The sequence below is a fragment of the Bison bison genome, unplaced genomic scaffold (assembly GCF_000754665.1).
Source record: "Bison bison bison isolate TAMUID 2011002044 unplaced genomic scaffold, Bison_UMD1.0 scf7180017864279, whole genome shotgun sequence".
Classification (NCBI taxonomy): domain Eukaryota; kingdom Metazoa; phylum Chordata; class Mammalia; order Artiodactyla; family Bovidae; genus Bison; species Bison bison.
Window position 1 is genome coordinate 3,123,265 of NW_011494851.1, and position 21,788 is coordinate 3,145,052.

The window sequence follows — 21,788 nt, forward strand, 5'->3', positions numbered from 1 at the left end:
TCTTTGGAAGGAATGATGCTAAAGCTGAAACTCCAGTACTTTGGCCACCTCGTGCGAAGAGTTGACTCATTGGAAAAGACTCTGATGCTGGGAGGGATTGGGGGCAGGAGGAGAAGGGGACAACAGAGGATGAGATGGCCGGATGGCATCACTGACTCGACGGACGTGAGTCTCAGTGAACTCCGGGAATTGGTGATGGACAGGGAGGCCTGGCGTGCTGCAATTCATGGGGTCGCAAAGAGTCGGACATGACTCAGCGACTGATCTGATCTGATCTGATCTGAAACAGACTTGAACACAAATAACTTCAATTAAATGTGCTAAGAACCATAAAAGAGAGAGAAATGAAGGAAGCAGCAGCAAACACTGCCTATGAAAGAACGCTAGCAAAGCTGACATTTACTGGTCATGAATTATATACAAGGAAACTAATGTATACCAATTTGATTTGATCCTTTCAACAACCATGTGCAGAAGATATCATGAGCCTCATTTTACAAGTAAAAAGAAAAATGGAAAACAGAAATAGAAAGGAACATGCGCAAAGCTGCAAAGCAGATCTGTGTTTGATGGCAGTCTAACTCCCAAGCCCGTAGCTTTCCCATGCATTCTGCTTTACATTATGCGTGCTGAGCCAGCATCTGCCTCTCACTTTCCTATCCTGAAATGCACAAAAACCCCTCGTATGTGGATTGCTCTGCTATTTACCTGCATGTCGTCAGTAAGCTTCCACTCTTTTCTAGGAGTCCATCCTGTGCCTCCAAGCAGTTGCTCAGAGAGCAGTGGTAGTGCAAGCTGAAGAAGAGCCTGCACCATAGTACTAAAGGTTTTACTGGCAAATGTTTACCCTTCCCGGATGCTTCAGTCCATGATGTCTTAGGATGTTTTCTTTCCTTTTGACAGTCGTATCATTACAAGCTTCACTCTCAAATGGAGCAGAATAGCAGAGAGATAGAAAACGCTCTCCTAGGAGAACCACAAACAAAGTAGCATTCCAAGAGCATTATTTTCAGAAAGAAATGTATTCACTCAGAAGATGAATAGAGTTGATAAGCTTGGCATCTCTAAAGACTTTCCCAAACTTGCACTTTCAAAAAATTAATAATACAAAGGAGAGCGCTTTAGGAAACCAGTGGTACAGGAACTACATTCTGTTTTATTAGAGAAAGATAGGCTTCCCTCCCAGGGTAACAAGGTTTTTCACAGCTATCAGCCCTCCAGACTGATTAGATATAGTTAAACCCATCATGGCCAGGCAGGGTCTGTTGATTCCTGGGCAGATTGAGGGACTCTGGGGGCACAGGGCCCTGTGCACGAGGAGCATGTTATCCTAGGCTGCTGAATGATGCCGCCTGACTGCTGCCTGCTTCTGTGTCACTTTGCTATTCTGACAATGCCATGAGGGACTCTGAGCTTTAATAACCTCCAGAGACTAATAATGCAAGTGCTAATCGTTAGCATCTCCCAGAATTCTTGTAGTTCTCATCTCCTCCAGATTCTCCAGTTGCTGTTTGTGTAATTGAAGAAAACGACACAGCCAAAGGGAGGCAATTTATCTTGTGAGCCTCCCTGTAGCAGTGCGACCTAGCTGGATTGCATAACAAAAATTCAGGCAGAGGAAATAATTGATCATCAGGGGCCTGTGGGTGTGGCCTTTCCTCCTAAAATAGATCTGAATTGAAAAAGAGGGAGAAAAAAGTAGTTTTAAGAGGAATTAAAAATCTTTAGACTTTAAAGTCGTCTTGAAAAGGCATCTTCCCACTGGAAAAAGCAACCTCAGCAGAGAGACACACAGCTATATTTATTATTCAAGGCTAATAAATACCAAGGAGTGGCATCTTAGGCTAAATAGGTCTGTCTTGTGCTCACCGAATTTTAATCACCAAGTTGAAAGGGTACTGAAAGATTATTAGTCTAATATAACCAGTTATATGCAGAGTATAAAATATGATACAAGCATCCTGACACCCTCTCAACATTGATCCTGCTATTATTATGTGGCCTATAACAGTAAAGTTATAATACTAGCCTCTAGAGAACGGAATCAAGAAACTGCTGGCCCAAAGGACAGCTACCCATTACATACAGAACACTCTTTTAGAAAACTCTCCAGATATATACATGTAAATACAGAGGATCCAGAATGTTTCTGGTTTTTCAATTTATCTGATACCTCAGGAGGCACTAGTAGACAAATAAAAGCAGCAAGGAAAGAGTGAGAGTGGCATCTACTTAGCAATGATCAGTTTCAACATCACCTGGAAAGTTGTTAGAAATGCTGAACCTTAAGCCTAGCTCCAGACCTATTGAATTATAGTTTGCATTTTCACTGGATCATACAAATTCTGTGGGTAACATGCTTACAATCTTCTGTTGCTTCTCCTTTTAAAAGACTCCCTTGAAACATGTATATTATCACATGTGAAACGAATCACCAGTCCAGGTTCAATGAATGATACAGGGTGCTCTGGTCTGGTGCACTGGGATGACCAAGAGGGATGGGATGGGGAGGGAAGAGGTAGAGGGGTTCAGGATGGGGAACACATGTACACCCATGGCAGATTCACATCAATGTATGGCAAAACCAATACAATATTTTAAAGTAAAAAAATAAATAAATAAAACTGGGGGAAAAAAGACTCCCTTTCATTTCTTGGGTCTGCACAAAATATTCTTTGCACCAAAATATTTGAATACCTTAGGGAAACGCACTCAAAGAAAAACATTAATTATACGAGTGGAGAAAGCAGTCCTTGCTAGAATTTGAGCTTTAAAAAAAAAGAAACGTAGGCTGAAAACAGTAAAGTAACTTATCCTGGTATGTCAATATATACTCTTTTAGCATCTGTTTTATGATTGTAAACACTACCAAGAATACACAACTAGATTTCTTAGACTAGGGTGTAAAAGGAAGAATTATTTTTTTTTTTTTGCAAGCATACTTGAAGTAGCAACTGGGGTCTGATCTGCAGCAACATGGATGCACTTGAAGAGCATTCAGTTCAGTTCAGTTGCTCAGTTGTATCTGACTGTTCACGACCCCATGCACTGTAGCATGCCAGGCTTCCATGTCCATTACCAACCCCCAGAGTTTACTCAAACTCATGTCCATTAAGTCCATGATGCCATCCAACCATCTTATCCTCTGTCGTCCCCTTCTCCTCTCACCTTCAATCTTTCCCAGCATCAGGGTCTTTTCCAATGAGTCAGTTCCTCGCATCAGATGGCCAAAGTATTGGAGTTTCAGCTTCAGCATCAGTCCTTCCAATGAATATTCAGGACTGATTTCCTTTAGGATAGACTTGTTGGATCTGCTTGAAGGCCAAGGGACTCTCAAGAGTCTTCTCAAACACCACAGTTCAAAAGCATCAATTCTTATGCACTCAGCTTTCTTTATAGTCCAACTCTCACATCCATACATGACTACTGGAAAAACCATAGCCTTGACTAGATGGACCTTTGTTGGCAAAATAAGGTCTCTACTTTTATTGATATTTCTCCCTGCAATCTTGATTCCAGCTTGTGCTTCATCCAGTCCAGCATTTCTCGTGATGTACTCTGTGTAGAATTTAAATAAGCATGATGACAATATATAGCCTTGACGTACTCCTTTCCTAAAGTGAAACCAGTCAGTTGTTCCATGTCTGGTTCTAACTGCTGCTTCTTGACCTGCATACAAATTTCTCAGGAGTCAGGTCATGTGGTCTAAGAGTCCCATCTCTTGAAGACTTTTCCGCAGTTTGTTATTATCCACACAGTCAAAGGCTTTGGCGTAGTCAATAAAACAGAAGTAGATGTTTTTCTGGAGCTCTCTCACTTTTTCAGTGATCCAGCAGATGTTGGCAATTTGATCTCTGGTTCCTCTGCCTTTTCCAAATCCAGGTTGGACATCTGGAAGTTCAGTTTACCTACTGTTGAAGTCTGGCTTAGAGAATTTTGAGCATTACTTTGCTAGCGTGTGAGATGAGTGCAATTGTGCGGTAGTTTGAGCATTCTTTGGACATTATGCTGAGCGAAATAAGTCAGAGAAAGAAAAATAATATATCATATCACTTATGCATTGAATCTGAAAAACACAGCAAACTAGTGAATATAACAAAAAAGAAACAGACTCAGATACAAAGAACGAACTAGTGATTACCAGAGAGAAGAGGAATATGAGGGACAATTTCAATTTGGGGGAGTGGAAGGTACACTCTGTCAGATGTAAGATATTCTCAAGGATGTATTGTACAACATTGGAAATATAACCAATATTCTATAATAACTGTAAATGGAAATTAATCTTTTAATATTTCATACAATTTTTAATTAAGTAAAGAATTACTGGGGTCTGATATATTATAGTAGGACATTAGAAAATCCCTTTATGCATTTTATGGGCTTATCCACAAGTTTTCTATGTTTATATATATGTGTGTTTTATTAGGTCTGCTGATGGAGAAAAGGGATCATTCATGATAAGGCTACATCAGGGTGAGTCAGATAATCATGCTGGGCTGATTAAAGACAGAGGAAGCTAAACAAAATGTGCTTTTAATATGGACCTCTGAAACCATTTATGTTACTGAGGCCATAAACTTGCTAAGTGTATTACCTCCAGCTCCAATATACCTTACTCAGAAAAAAAAAAAAAGATTAGAAACAGGAAATCTCAAAGGCTATTTTCAACTAATTTGCATTAACATTTTTATGCACAGACATTCTTAAAAATATCAAGTAAAACCTCACAGCTAAAATACTGAAGAATTCTTACACTGCCCTTTATGGGATTTGTTTTCTCATGAATTTCCAAAAAAAATAATAATGTAAAAATAAATAATCCAGGAAAATCATAATTATATGCCAAGTCCTACTAATTCATATTTCAGTGAGCTATTTGTGTAAAGTAAGATGGTCTCTTAGTAAGCTGTTCTCTTAACATTTAGTAAGACTAAATATAAAAAAAAACTAAGCTCATGGAATGTGGCCCCATTATTCCATGGGAAATAGAATGGGAAAAGGTGGAAGTAGAGACAGATTTCCTCTTCTTGGGCTCCAAAATCACTGTGGATGGTGACTGCAGCCATGAAATCAGAAGATGATGGCTTCTTGGCAGGAAAGTGATGACAAACCAGGACAGTATGTTGAAAAGCAGAGACATTACTCTGCTGATGAAGGTCCATATAGTCAAGGCTATGGTCTTCCCAGTGATCATGTATGGTTGTGAGTTGGACCATAAAGAATGCAGAGTGGCAAAGAATGAATGCCTTCAAACTATGGTGCTGGCGAAGACTCCTAAAAGTCCCTTGAATAGCAAGGAGATCAAAAAAGTCAATCTTAAGGGAGACCAACCCTCAACATTCACTGGAAGGACTGATGAAACTCCAATATTTTGGTCATCTGATGGGGACAGCTGACTCATTGGAAAATCCCTGATGCTAGGAAATTTGAGGGCAGAAGGAGAAGGCGTCACAGAATGAGATGGCTGGATGGCATCAACAGTGCCATGAACATGAATTTGGGCAAACTCCAGGAGATGGTGAGGGACAGGGTGGCCTGGTGTGTTGCAGTCACAAAGAGTCAGACATGACTGGGTGACTGAAAAACAACAACAACAACAAAAAAGGTGGTCTCAATTCTAACTAATGTAAGTGAAACAGAAGGATATGGAAACAAGATAGGAAAAGAGGCAGAATAACAGGGATGTAATCTAAAAGATCAGAGCTTTTCTTGTGAAATCACTTTTTAGTGGTCCCAGATGAAAACAAAATCTATGGCAAAATTCACAAGAAATTAGATATTCATGGATTTTTTGCCTCTGTTTTATTTCTAATTTTAATGTGCATTCGTCCATATTACTGAGACTTGGTATATTGCAGAACATTCAAATAAAGACTTGTAGTGAGCTATCTACAAAACAGAAATAGACTCACAGACATAGAGAACAGACATGGTTGCCAAGGAGGGTGGGTTGGGGTAGGGATGGTGGAAGTTTGGGGTTAGCAGATGCAAATTAGTATATATAGAACGGACAAACAACAAGGGCTGACTGTATAGCACAGGTAACTATATTCAGTATCCTATGATAACCATAATAGAAAATAATATAAAAAATTGTGTGTATATATATATATATATATGCATATGTGAATCACTTTGCTGTACATCAGAAATTAAAACAACATTGTAAATCAACTATACTTCAATTAAAAAAAATTTGAAGTGAGCAAATGCATCTAATGTCCTATTCTTTACAGGCTTTAGAAATTGCAGAGGAATTGCTACAATTTCCAGTTAAACAATTTCATTATAAATTTGGTTGTGTACACTGGGATCTATATTTGGAGTGATAACACTAAGTTTTAAGCACAAGATTAATTTAGAATACTGTCCTTTACAAGAGATTTGGAAACAGACCACAGGAAACTCATAATCATACCAAATTAGCAATTTCTTTGGATTTTAGCTAATTTCAAAAATTAATTAAACTCATTTGACCAAAAAAAAAAAGCTCTTAGATTTAAAAAATAGTCAATGTCAAGTGAGAGTTTCTTGGCTTTCTCAAGTCTAATATTTCCCTCTACTTTAACTTTCCACAAGCAGGACAATATCCTAGGCTACTTCATCAATATAAAATATTGCAGCTCTAAGATTAAATCTCCCTCTTGATCATAACACCCTTTTTTTTTTTCTTTCTTACGTATCCTCATTTCAACCACTTCTTCCAGCTTCATCAGGACCTCTTGCTCCATGACTCTCTGTTTACCCCTAGTGAGGAGTTCCCCAGTGCATCCTAGAGCCCATTAATCATTCTCTCATCCCTGAATTCTTTCAGAGGATCATCATGGTTCCAATCCTCAACCATAAATAAGTCCAGTACTTTCACAATTGACTGAAGCAGTGAGGTCACCCATCAGTGCTAGATCTTGGTGAGATATGACTAACTGCTGTCTTATTTTTTCTTTACCTCCCTTATCTACTCATTTACTCCCTATCCAGACTGAACAATGTAATTAAGAGACTCATAAAACTGGTCTAGATGGAATCACTGCAATCCATGTTTGTCTCTTCTTGGCCACATCCTCAGAATTCCTACAAATTGCTGCGTTTTCCTCACGACTTCCTCATTTTCCTCATGTCTTTCTCATGTCTGACAGAAGCTATTTGTTCATTCTTTAAACTGTTTACATTCTTTTTCCTTTGTTCTTCACAGTTTATCCTCTTCCTTTCTAGGGGGCGGCAGGAAGCATCTATTTCACAAGAATTTCTTTGACTTTCTCCACATTCTTCCTCTAAATACTCCTGTTTTCAGTAAACTTTCATTTCCTTCATCAGCAAAGCTAATTCCTCTTTCAAGATTCTCAGGGGCCTGATTCCTCCCATTATTCTCATTCTTATAACTTCAACTGTTCCTTTGAATTGGTCTTTGCTCTCTCCTGCCATAAAAGTATTATGCAGTTATTCTCTGGTTACCTTCAAACAGCACAAATTCATTTTGAATCTGTACCTCTAACTTGTTTCTTGCAGAAGAATCACATACTTTTGCCTGTTTGTATGTATTTTTCATTTATGCCATTGTCTCAAAGGAATTTCATGCTATGGCCGATCATGCTAAGTCACTCAGTTGTGTCTGATTCTTTGTGACCCTATGGACTGTAGCCCACCAGGCTCCTCTGCCCATGGGGATCCTCTAAGCAAGAAGACTGGAGTAGGCTGCCATGCCCTTCTCCAGGTGATCTTCCCAACCCAGGGATCAAACCCATGTTTCCTATGTATCCTGCATTGGTAGGCAGGGTCTTTAACACTAGCACCACCTGGGAAGCCCAACAAAGGAATTTAGGTGATTTTAAATTTATGCTGAACATACGAATTCCTTGAACCTAGATTTTATTAAGCTGAAATTAAGGAAGGGCTTCCCTTGTAGCTCAGTTGGTAAAGAATCTGCTGATAATGCAGGACACCTGGGTTCAGTTCCTTGGTTGGGAAGATCCCCTGGAGAAGGAAATGGCTTCTTCAGTTCTTGCCTGGAGAATCCTATGGACAGAGGAGTCCATGGTGTTGCCAGAGTTGGACATGACTTAGCAATTAACCACCACTACAATGAAGGCTTAAATAGTACATGAACCAAGAACTTTAAGATGTATAGCTGTATTTAGAAAAGGCAGAGGAACCAGAGATCAAATTGCCAACATCCATTGGATAACAGAAAAAGCTAGAAAATTCCAGAAAAAACATTTACTTCTGCTTTATAAACTACACAACAGATTTTGACTGTGTGGATCACAACAAACTGTGGAAAATTCTTAAAGAGATAGGAATAACAGAGCCAGGGAATAATAATTCCCTGACTCCTGAGAAGTCTGTATGCAGTTCAAGAAGCTAGAGTTAGAACCAGACATAGAATAACGGAATGGTTCCAAATTAGGAAAGGAATACGTCAAGGCTGTATATTGTCATCATGCTTATTTAACTTATATGCAGAATACATTATGCAAAATGCCAGAATGGATGAAGCAAAGCTGGAATCAAGATTGCTGTGAGAAATATCAGTAAACTCAGATACACAGATTACACCACCCTTATGGCAGAAAGTAAAGAGGAACTAAAGAGCTTCTTGAAGAGTGTGAGAGAGTGAAAAAACTGGCTTAAAACTCAACATTTAAAAAACTAAGATAACGGCATTCAGTCCCATCACTTCATGGTAAATAGATGGGGAAACAATAGAAGAAGTGACAGACTTTCTTGGGCTCCAAAATCATTCAGACAGTGACTGCAGCCATGAAACTAAAAAATGTTTGCTCCTTGGAAGAAAAGCTATGACAAACCTAGATAGCATATTAAAAAGCAGAGATATTACTTTGTCAACAAAAGTTTCTATAGTTAAACCTATGGTTTTTCCAGTAGACATGTGTTGGACCATGAAGAAGGTTGAGCACCAAAGAATTATGCTTTTGAACTGTGGTGCTGGAGAAGACTCTTGAGAGTCCCCTGGACTGCAAGCAGATCTAGCCAGTCAATCCTAAGGGAAATCAACACTAAATATTCACTGGTAGGACTGATGTTGAAGCTGAAACTCCCATACTTTGTCCACCTGGTGGGAAGAGCCGACTCACTGAAAAGATCCTGATGCTGGGAAAGATTGAAGCTGGAGGAGAAGGGGATAACAGAGGATGAGATGGTTGGATGGCATCACCAACTCAGTGGACATAAGTTTGAGCAAGCTTCTGGAGATGGTGAAGGACAGGGAAGCCTGGCATGCTGCAGTCCATCGGGTTGCAAAGACTTACATGACAGAGACTGAACAACAAAAAGGAAGTAATGGAATTCACCATAATCTGTACAGATCTCTGAAGTAATTCAGGTTCCTTACTAGCAAAGTCTAACAGTATCTAGCTGCTCTCAGAAGAAAGTGAAGCTACAAAGAGTCTGGACCAAGAGGATACAGAAAAATTCAGGAACTGAGGTCAATTAAGCTTGAGAGTGCTATTTACCGAATTTCTTAATGCCTAATTTGTAAGGGATTAACTGAAAGGTAATACCATATATACATACAAGTTTCATGAAGTCTCCTTTTAAGGAATTTCATCTTTATACTTTTAACCAGGGAATTTCAAGCCAAATGGAAACTTGATATGTAGTTATACTAAATATATACAATTCTATAAGTCTTTACATTGATTCTTGAAGACAGAAATATTTAGTTAGCCATTGGCTCATTATCAACCATAGTAGACATGGATACATGGAACCAACAGGGTAAAATGTTCTCTTTACCTTCCCACTTGCATATTGTCTTTTAACAAAGCAAGGTAACTAAATCAATGTTGACTGAAATAAAATTAGGTGTTTTCATTCCAAAACCAATTTTCATTAGCACATTAAGAAATTTCTTCTAGCTCATCTTGTTCATTAAAGGAAATATTAGAAAATCAAAACCAGAAATTTAAACATAAAATAATAAACCCTGTGAAAAGGCCTTTGTTTAGACTTTCTGTTTCTGACCAATGATAACATATGTTAGGAGGCTTCCAGATTGTATGGTAACAGTTTACTCTGACACCTTGCCAAACAACTGAATCTCTCATATTTGGTTTCTGCAAAAAAAGGATAGAGAGCATATCCAACAGACTTCTGTTCTTGGAGTGATATGGAGAACACCCTCACACATTTTTTTTTTTCATATCATTTAGAACTATCCATATCAGTGAACCTCTTGATTTTACTATGTGTAGTAATTCCCATTTCAGGCATACACCTCCTGTAATTATTTACTGTTTTGAAAGATAGAGTCATGTATATGTGTTTAAGCATTTATTTTTTGTTCCAGAATGACCACAGAATTAGCTCTTACACAGTCTTCAAATATGAAAATGTCATGAAAATGATGTAGGGACCTATATTTCTTCTCACAGTGTCTTTTCTTATCCCTCTGCCATCCTTCAGGAAACTGCTGAACACTCTATCTCTCCCCCCTGCTTCCATCTGACTGTATGCTGCTGCTAAGTCACTTCAGTCATGTCCAACTCTGTGCGACCCCATAGACGGCAGCCCATCAGGCTCCCCCATCCCTGGGATTCTCCAGGCAAGAACACTGGAGTGGGTTGCCATTTCCTTCTCCAATGCATGAAAGTGAAAAGTGAAAGGGAAGTCTCTCAGTTGTGTCCAACTCTTAGCGACCCCATGGACTGCATCCTACTAGGCTCCTCCGTCCATGGGATTTTCCAGGCAAGAGTACTGGATTTGACTGTATAGATACTTTAAAATATTTTCAGCTCCAGGTAATCTTTGAGGCAATTGTGTAAATCCTTTATCTTTAAAAAGAAAAATGTTAGTTTTGAATGAGTATGGCTATGAAGAGTAAACCCAGCTGAAATCATTTTTCATGGCCTAGGCACCAATGCACCAAGCACGTGCAGGAAATAAGGTGTAGACTTTAACTTAACAGAATGAATATTCTTATTTTAAGAAATATAGCAAGGTTTATTGTATTACAAACATTCCACATGTAAAAATAAAGTATTTTTTCCTCATTTTAGTGGGCTTCTGAGTAGATGAGCTGCTTAAAACAGTGAAACTTGCTGCACATATGTTAAAAACACTGCCAGATGATGGCTGTTCCAAGGATAACACAGGACACCCCTATGGTGTGTAGGAGAAGGGTATGGGAGAGAGAGGGACTGATGCAGAACTGACAGTCCTGATAGGAGCAGATGGTGGTGAATACTCACAGAGCTTTTTAATACACACCACTCCTTATCCAAGCTATTGTATGGGGACTTCTTGTATGCCAGAGCTTTCAAAGCTAATTGCCTTTGTATCTGCTGCCATAAATGTGTTTGTCCAAGGGGAAGCTGGGGGTGAGGGGACAGAAGAGCAGAGAGTGTGGACTTTCTGGCACTCTACTACTTCCTTATTCAACTGTCTATTAATTATGTAATTTCATAGTTCAGAGATTTTAGAAGGTGCAGCCAGGAATAAATCAGATGCCCTTTGGGGTTAGAAAGTAAAGAGAAAAAGAAAGAAGGGAGGGCAAGGGTTGAAAAAGGTTATGCTTATCTTCACTGAGAAGCCATGAAATCAAGCTCAGTATTGAAAATTATCTAAATAAGAAAGTATCAGAGGGTATTCAGAGAAAAGTTAGTAAAAGTTGGGGAGTTTCTGCTGAAATTGTGTATGAACTCCTGACGACATGTGCTTCCTGGATGTCTTCTATAGACAATTGGCATCTTCAAAGCACTTGTTGCTCATCATTTTTCCTTGCTGAGCACCCACTGTGTGCCACTGAGAGCTATAAAGGATGGACAAGACAGTGTATTGGTCAGGGTTGTCCAGAGAAACAGAACCAATATACATGTAGATACACAGAGATTTATTTTAAGGAATTGGATCATGTGATCTGGGAGACAGATAAATCCAAAATTTGCAGAATAGGCCCAACAGGCTGGAGATCCAGAGAACAGTTGATATTACAGCTCCAGTCTGAAGGTGGGCTAGAGGCAGAACTCCCTCTTCCACGGGGGACCTCATTCTTTTCTCTCTCAAAGATTTCAACTGATTGAATGAGGCCACTCATACTTTAGAGGGTAATCTGCTTTCCTCAGTCTACTGATTTAAATGTTAACCTCTTGGTTCAGATAGTAAAGAATCTGTCTGCAATGCAGGAAACCCAGGTTCAGTCCTTGGGTTGGGAAGACCCCCTAGAGAAGGGAATGACTACCCACTCCAGTATTCTTGCTTGGAGAATTCCATGGACAGAGGAGTCTGGTGGGCTACAGTCCATGGGGTCACAGAGTCAGATATGACTGATCAACCAACACTCTTAAAAAATAAAAACCTTTATATACCTTTATAGTAATATCTAATTGGTGTTTGACTAAAATATATGGGTTACATGGCCTAACCAATTAGACATATAAATTTAATCATCACACACAATCACCTTCCTTTAACTTTTTAAAAATAAAATGAACCTCCAAAGCACATCTCATACTCATTTACATGAAAAAGCCTCCCTTCTGTGAAGATCTGTTCAAAAAACTAAACTTTATGAACTCTGTTTCTCAGGGATATTCTTTAAATATTGTTTTACTCAAAAAAAATAAAACTTCTGAACTAGCAAAAAAACTCACCAGTGTTTTCTTTTAACATTCAAAATTGCCTTTCTCATCAAACTTCTTAGTTATAGGGAATGAACTTAAATGAAAGCAAATGGTTTTGCTTTCATAACATTGGGGATTTTCAAAGACCTTGTTAATGTAAAATTTAATATTTTAGCCTTGGTTATTTAAAAAGCCAACATAATTGGAATAGTGTATGTGGAAGAAGTAGAAGAAAGAGAGTATGAGGCAGGAGAATTTCTTGATCGTTTCAATCCTTGAAACTGAAATTGCCATTGGATATAATACATTGACATTTTTTATCTATGGAGATTCTGAGTAAGAAACAAATATGCTATGTTCCTTTAACTAAACAAGTGTGAATAATGAATATAAAATTAGGACTTCCCTGGTGGTACAGTGGATAAGAATCCTCCTGCCAATTCATGGGACACAGGTTTGATCCCTGGTCCAGGAAGATTCCATATGCCTCAGGGCAATTAACTCCTTGCACCACAACTACTGGAGGTGGCCATGTGCTCCAGAGTCCATGCTCCACAGCAAGAGAAGGTACCTCAATGAAAAGAAACCTGTGCACCACAACGAAGAGTAGCCCCCCTCACTGCAACTAGAGAAAGCTCCGGAGCAGCAATGAAGACGCAGCACAACCAAAAACCAATCAATAAATAATTCTAAAAAAATATGACTTCACAATTACATATATATATATATATAATTACAATTTATTATGGGTGGTGCTTTCTTTTTTACAAACTGTGTAAATCGTCTCATTATGATTTGTTCATTTGGCCTCACCAAACGTTCCTAACCCATGCAGGGTAGCTACTGTTAGACTATGCTCCAGAATTGGCAGATGCGGTTCACAGTGACTATGAAATTCGCTTTTGGCTACCTGGCTGGTGTGTGGAAAAACAGAATTTAAACTGCATCCACCTCATTCTCAATGTAAGGAACTTAAGAGCTGAGCGGATGTATTTTAAGTTTCAGATATGTGCTTCAGTGCCCTCATTTCTATAATGGGAATAACATGATACTGCCCAGAATTGTTTTCAAAATTATATATAAGATAATGCAGGAGGAGTGGGTAGCACTGGGCATATGGGAAATACTGAATCTTTGACAGCCTTTAGAACTATTAATCATCAACTGCCAGAATAATGGCTAAGTAGACTGTGGAGGAAGAGGTGGGTGAGCCTGCAGCTCTAACACCTAGAAAAGAGACTGTATGTTCTGCAGTACAGTGCTCCTCAGTGGAGATGTTCCCAGCCATGTATACTACAGTGTTGTCCATGAGAAAAGTATGTCTTCTTGGAGTTGAGCAATGTCTCTGCTTATCAAGGCACTACAGAAGCAGCTGTCACTTTATTGTTGGTGACCAAAATGTTAGCAAAGGTGAAAACCAGAGCCTTTAAAAAAAAAGGAACTGGTGAAGATATAGTCAATCAGAGCAGCACACACCATATCCCAGTCCTTTAGGTATCTTATGTCAAATAGGAAGGAGAATCTCTTCACATGACTCTTAGCCATCTGTGTGTTTTCTTTAGAGAAATGTCTATATAGGTCTTTGCCAATTTTTTGATTGGGATGTTTGTTTTTTTATATTGAGATGTATGAGCTGTTCATATCGACAGATGAATGGATAAAGAAGCTATGGTACACATACACAATGGACTATTACTCAGTCATAAAAAGGAACAAAATTGGGTCATTTGCATAGGCATGGATGGACCTAGAGTCTGTCATATAGAGTGAAGGAAGTAAGAAAGAGAAAAATAAGTAATGTGTATTAATGCATATATATGGAATCTAGAAGAACCTATTTGCAGGGCAGGAGGAGAGAGGCAGATCTAGAGGACAGACAAGTGGACATGACAAGGTGGGACAGATGAACTGGAAGACTGGGAATGACACATACACACTGCTACATGTAAAAGAGATAGCTAGTGGGAACCTAGCATGTTGCATGTAACAAGGAGCACAGCATGTAACAAGGAATTCAGTTCAGTGCTTTGCAGTAATCTAGATGGTAGAAAGAGGGCAGAGGGTGAGAGGTCCAAGAGGGATGGGATATATGTAAAAATATAGCTGATTCACTTCATTGTACAGCAGAAACTAACACAATATTGTAAAGCAACTATGACCCAATTTGAAAAAAAAAAAAAACAAGCAAGGAGAGTAGTATAAAGTCAAACTTCTTAAAACTCCCTACCCCATCACACCCAAGTGGTATGTCTTCCATATAATTCATTTCTATCTCTCTTACTTGAATTTTAGGGATGAAAATTTACAAACAAAATTAAAATTGTAACTACTTAAATGTGCTGGTTGAGGAGACAAATCATTTGCAATATTATTTTCTGACAAATCATCTCATGATTTTTCAATCATATATTGATATTAAAAATGGAGGATAAAAGCTATGTCCTAAATCAAATCCCTTACAATAATACAGTGGAATTGACAAACAGATTCAAGAGATTAGATCTGATGGACAGTGTGTCTGAAGAACTAAGGATGGACATTCATGACATTGTACAGGAAGGGATGATTAAAATCATCCCCAAGGAAAAGAAATGCAAAAAGACAAATGGTTGTCTGAGGAGGCCTTACAAATACCTGAGAAAAGAATAGAAGTGAAAGGCAAAGAAAAGATATACCCATCTGAATGCAGAGTTCCGAAGAATAGCAAGGAGAGATAAGAAAGCCTTCCTAAGTGAGCAATGCAAAGAAATAGAGGAAAACAATAAAATAAGAAAGACTAGAGATCACTTCAAGAAAATTAGAGATATGAAGGGAACATTTCATGCAAAGATAAAGTACAGAATAAAAATAAAAGGCACAATAAAGTACAGAAACGGTATGGATCTAACAAAAGCAGAAGAGATTAAGAAATCATGGCAAGAATACACAGAACTATACAAAAAAGATCTTAAAGACCCAGATAATCAAGGCGGTGTGATTATTCACCTACAGCCAGACATCCTGGAATGCAAAGTCAAGTGGGCCTTAGGCAGCATCATTTTGAAGAAAGCCAGCAATATGCCAGCAAATTTGGAAAACTCAGCAATGGCCACAGGAAGGGAAAAAGTCAGTTTTCATTCCAATCCCAAAGAAAGGTAATGCCAAAAAATGTTCAAATCACCACACAATTGCACTCATCTCACACGGTAGCAAAGTAATATACAAATTTCTCCAAGCCAGGCTTCAAAAGTATGTGAACTGAGAACTCCCAGATGTTCAAGCTGGATTTAGAAAAGGCAGAGGAACCAGAGATCAAATTGCGAACATCCACTGGATCACAGAAAAAGCAAGAGAGTTCCAGAAAAACATCTCCTTGTGCTTTATTGACTACACCAGAGCCTTTGACTGTGTTGATCACAACAAACTGTAAAATTCTTCAAGAGATGGGAATATCAGACCACCTTACCTGCCTCCTGAGAAATCTGTGTGCAGGTCAAGAAGCAACAGTTAGAACTGGACGTAGAACAAGGGACTGGTTCCAAATTGGGAAAGGAGTAAGTCAAGGCTATATATTGTCACCCTGCTTATTTAACTTATATACAGAGTACATCATGTGAAATACAGCCTGGAAGAAGCTCAAGCTGGAATCAAGTTTGCCAGGAGGACTATCAATAACCTCAGATATGCAGATGACACCACCCTATGGCAGAAAGCGAAGAGGAACTAAAGAACCTCCTGATGAAAGTGAAAGAGGAGAGTGAAAAGGCTGGCTAAAAATTCAACATTCAAAAAACTAAGATCACGGCAACTGGTCCCATCACTTCATGGCAAATAGATGGGGAAACAGTGGAAACAGTGACAGACTTTATTTTCCTGGGCTCCAAAATCACTGCAGATGGTGACTGCAGCCATGAAATTTAAGACAGTGTCCTTGGAAGAAAACCTATGGCAAACTTAGACAGTATATTAAAAAGCAGAGACATTACTTTACCGAGAAAGGTCCATCTAGTTAAAGCTATGATTTTTCCAGTAGTCATGTATAGATGTGAGAGTTGCACCATAAAGAAGGCTGAGCACCGAAGAACTGATATTTTTGAACTGTGGTGTTGGAAAAGCCTCTTGAGAGTCCCTTGGACTTCAAGGAGATCAAGTCAGTCAATCCTAAAGGAAATCAACCCTGAACATTCACTGGAAGGAGTGTTCCTGAAGCTGAAGCTCCAGTGCTTTGGCCACCTGATGTGAAGAGCCAACTCATTGGAAGAGACCCTGCTGCTGGAAAAGACTGAAGGTAGGAGGAGAAGGATACAACAGAGGGTGAGATGGTTGGATGGTATCACCATCTCAATGGACATGAGTTTGAGCATACTCCGGGGGTTGGTGACAGACGGGTAAGCTTGGCATGCTGCAGTCCATGGTGTAGCAAAGAGTTAGACACAACTTAGCAACTGAACTGAAATTCTAAGTCTCCACTTGTCATATACAGAAACTGAGACATATAGAACTTAATTATAATTTGTACTGAGATATATAAATCAGCAAAAAGCCAGAATGGAATTCAAATGATTTTTTTTTTCTATTAAGAGAACCAAATGGCATCACTTACATGAGAAAGAACAATAAATCAACTTAAATTTCTTTTACAAACCTTGAATAGTATAAATTCACTATTCCAAAATGAAAAACAGCACCTTAGATTAAAATATCAATATAACTTTCTTCAGGGGAATCAAATAAAATATTAAATTTAAAAGAAGTTTGTTTATACTGACAGACTCAGTGAAAAATATCAAAGCCAGTTTGAGCAGTGACCCTATGAAAATCAAAGTAGAAAGACATAAATGCTTATAGGTGACAATATTTATTATTATGCTGTTAAACAAATATTGATAACAACTAGGCCATATATTTAGAACATATAACACAATGATTCAGAATACTAATTGTTTCTGCTACTTTTTAAAAACATATTTTTGTAGTGAAACATACTGAAAACAGACTCACGAGAAAGACAGCAATTTTGATTTAGAATTTACTGATTCACTGAGAGGCTAATAACTCTGGCTATTCTTCTATCTTTTCCATGCCAGATCTAAGTGAGCCAACTTTGAGAGCAGTTAATGTAAAGACAAGATAATCATTTCTGGTATATGGCTTATCTTGGGTTCTCCCAAAAGCTTGACTGTGAAATTAGGTTTTATGTGCAAGTAGTTTATTGGGGTGATAATCCTAGAAAAGCAGGGAAGTGAGGCAAGGAAGCAAAGGAAGCTGGTCCAGGCTTTTTCATACACAGGTTAACACTGTGTGGACAGCTAGGATTCCATCTGGATCAGGACATTTGGTAGGCAGTGAGAAATATACCCTAAAGTTTTACGGTAGGAGGAGAGGGAGAATCAGAGCATTTATTCGCCAGTTCCCATTTGTCGTTTGCAGGCTGCTGTTGAATAGAGGTCATTTGTGGTTAACTCCTTAGCACTTGCAGCCTGTTCTACTTCAGGCCTCTGCAGTCAGAAGGAGCCTTTAGGTACTTGCATTAACAAGGCAGTGAGTGCCAAAGGGATATAGTTTGGAAGCCCAGCGCATGTTACCAGTTCTTAGCCCCAGATGCAGACTGGATTCACAATTATAGGGTGGTCATCAATCTCTAACACTTTACCTCCTAGATTCACTGGTGCAGTTGCTCTAATATTTACCGAGTGGAAGCCTAAGGCTGGAATTTTGCTAGCACCACATGTCATGGTCTGTTATGAGATGTACAAAACTAATATATTACTAATAAGAATTCAGATACCAAATTTTTAAAAAATTAACTTTTTAAATGAATTTAAATAAATCCCAGGTTATCCTACTTGATGAATCCAACTAACTTCCTGGATTGATAAGCTTCCTAGGTGACAGAGTGAAGGACAGAGTGAAAATGTGTGCACTGAAATGTTTATAACCGAGAATCCACCTCATCTACCCCAGAAATTTTAGGGTCTCTGTCATATAGACAAACTTTATTTGTATTTTATGGATTAAAAGTGTTGGGAGTCTGGTAAAGGCAGCAACCCACCTCATAAATATTCCTTCTGAGTGTGGGACTTAACAAAGGGCATGCTAACCACAAATCCTCAAAGAGTTGGAGGCATATTATCTCTCTTTTGGTGGTAAAGTTTAACTTTTATGAGAAATTTAGTTAGATGCCTGATCAAGTACTTTCCAAAGGGCATGCAATTATCCAGATTGCAAATAGCATTCAAAATTGGAAAAGATTGGCATGTTATCACTTGCAGGTTTCACTGGTCATGGTGAAATAAAATACATTGCAATTTTAGCCACCCAGGAGAGAATGTATACATTTTAGAATATTTAATTTAAAAAAACTCAAAGAAGAATTTATTATAGTTTTTAGGATGTTCAAGAGATTCTACAAGAGCAAGTATGCATTTCAGTGCATTTTGTAAAATGTTTCAGAGTAGAATGTGTCCAAGAAACCATCACTGGAAAAGATATTAATTATTAACTCAACACTTTGAGCAGTGAGTACTATGCTAATCAAAAGAACTTGCCTTACAGAACTGAATTCGTTCACAGTTAAAATATGTATAACAAAATTTAACTATAAGAAAAGGCATCAGATAACTGCATAATAATTATTTTGCAAAGACAGGTTAGGACATTAAGAGTTGGAACTTCATAGAAGGGCCTCATGATTAGTGATGACCTGATTGAGAAGATACAGATTAAATCAGAACTGAAAGATTGGTAAAGTTTGGATAGACTCAAACCACAATTAGGTTAAAGATGGAGAAAGAAACAATGAATAGAAAAACCTTACAAAAGTACTAAAACATACCTCATGTAATGATTATTAATATAGTAGGTAATCAGTGAAAAATTCAACATCCAAAAACATGTTATTCAATAACAACATCTCAATATTATCTGAGAATTTATAACAGCATCAAAAGGATGGAGCCTTGGGTTTGAGATTCATTTTAGTTCTGCCATCTGTTTAATATTTATATCAATTTTCCCCAAGCATTGGTCAGTAGGTCACCAATTAAAGATTTAATGCTACAAAATTTTTAAAACTGTTTCTTAAAGACTATTAGAGGAATAAAACAATAAAACATTATTAATGACAACTGTAAATTTTCTATATCATTAAATTTTCAAGTCAATCAGATTTCAAATCAAGTCACTGTTCAGACTCTCCTAAATAGTGAAGAAATGACCTAGACAACAGTAAGAATCTTGTTTCTTTATTATCAGTTGTTCAGTTCCCTCTTCTGCAACTTGAAAACTCTTCAAAAATGAAAGGAGAGCAATTTTAGGGTTCACTTTGTATGCCTTTTCTCAAGGATCATTGTACTTTGTTGTCAAATATACAGTTGTGGACAATTTTACAATATCCTTAGGAAAATAAAATACGTATACAACTAAATAATCAGTTAAACACACACAAATATATGCAACTTGATTTGTTTTCTAAATGATAAATGACATATAGATTCAGAATCATAGCATAAAAAGTCATCATAGAATGAAATATATCAAGGTCATTAATTTGAGATTTAGAGGAACTTGTAAATTTACGTACTGCTTTCTTACAAAATTTTAATGATGTAGAATTTTTATTGATATTGCTGTTTTTTGCTGGAACCCTGTTATTCATGATCTTTAATTTCTACTCAGCAAAAATGTCTTATTACTTAACAATGAAAACTAACCATTGGTGTCCACTCAGATATCTGCAGAATCCAAACTATAGAACAAAAAGAAAAAAAAAATCAAAAGATATTAGTGCATTTATCTGCTTCATCATGTCTTTAGTAATTTTTTTAAAAAAGCCTGATAATATAAACTAGGAAATTAAAGCCAAAGTGTCCTTTCTTTTAGAAGTGATTCAGGAACAAAGTATATTAAATTTAATTAAAAATAATACTTCAAAATTGCCTTTCCAATAAAGAGTTCCAAAAGGCAAAATTGATAAAGCATATAACAATTCCTCTACTAAATAGCTATTCTGATCTACTTGGCATAAATTATAAACCTAATCTCCACATAGGTTTGTCAGAACCATGCAGTCATCAAATAAATGTGATTATGTAATTTATATAATGAATTGAGAAGCCAATAATTACCTATAGTTAGCTTCCACCTAGCAAACTGCCTTCTGACTTTCCTCTGCTTCTTTTTTCTGGATTCCAGAGTTCAGTTTGTATATATCACCTCTAGTCTAGATTTTTTATTAATAATTTAAGTGCTTCTCTAAGGCACTTCACAAAATCTTTAACTGCATCTACCCAGAGCTATTAAATTGTCATTCTACTTTCTCTTTATTTACCCAGAGTTGATGTGAAGCTATTGGAATTTTTTCAATCAAGTGTGATATAAACATAAGGCACTTTCTACAAAATGGACTATTTCAGAAATGCTCTTTTAGCACCAATTTAGAAATTCTGATCTAATATATTATATTGTGAAATTTGGATGAAAAGGTACTGTCATTAAAATTCCACATCTTCCAGGTGCCTCAGAGAGGCATGAAACTAAGGATCCAGTCTTAAACAGCTGACTACTTGTCTTTCAGAGATATATGACTTAAGAAAGGGTTCTGAAATTTGTGAAATCTTCATTTCTGTTCCATAGAGTTGGAAAAACCAAGAGCACTGTGTGTGTGTGTGTGTGTGCGCGCGTGCGTGCGCTGAGTCGTTTCACTAATGTTCAACTCTTTGGAACCTTATGGACTGTAGCCTGCCAGGCTGCTCTGTCCATGGGGATTCTCCAGGCAAGAATACTGGGGTGAGTTGTCTTGCCCTTCTCCAGGGGATCTTGTCAATCCAGGGATTGAACTGGCATCTCTTATGTCTCCAGTATTGACAGGTGGGTTCTTTACCACTAGCACCACCTGGGAAGCAGAGCATTTTACCTGGGAAGAAGAGTGTTCTACCTTGAACCAGATAATTTTGCTTTCTAAGTGCACAGAATATGAGCAGCTAGCTCATCAGTTCAGTTCAGTTCAGTCACTCAGTCGTGTCTGACTCTTTGTGACCCCATGGACCACAGCATGGCAGACCTCCCTATCCATCACCAACTCCCAGAGTATACCCAAACTCATGTCCATTGAGTCTGTGATGCCATCCAACCATTTCATCCTCTGTCGTGCCCTTCTCCTCCTGCCCTCAATCTTTCACAGCATCAGGGTCTCTTCAAATGAGTCAGCTCTTCACATAAGTTGGCCAA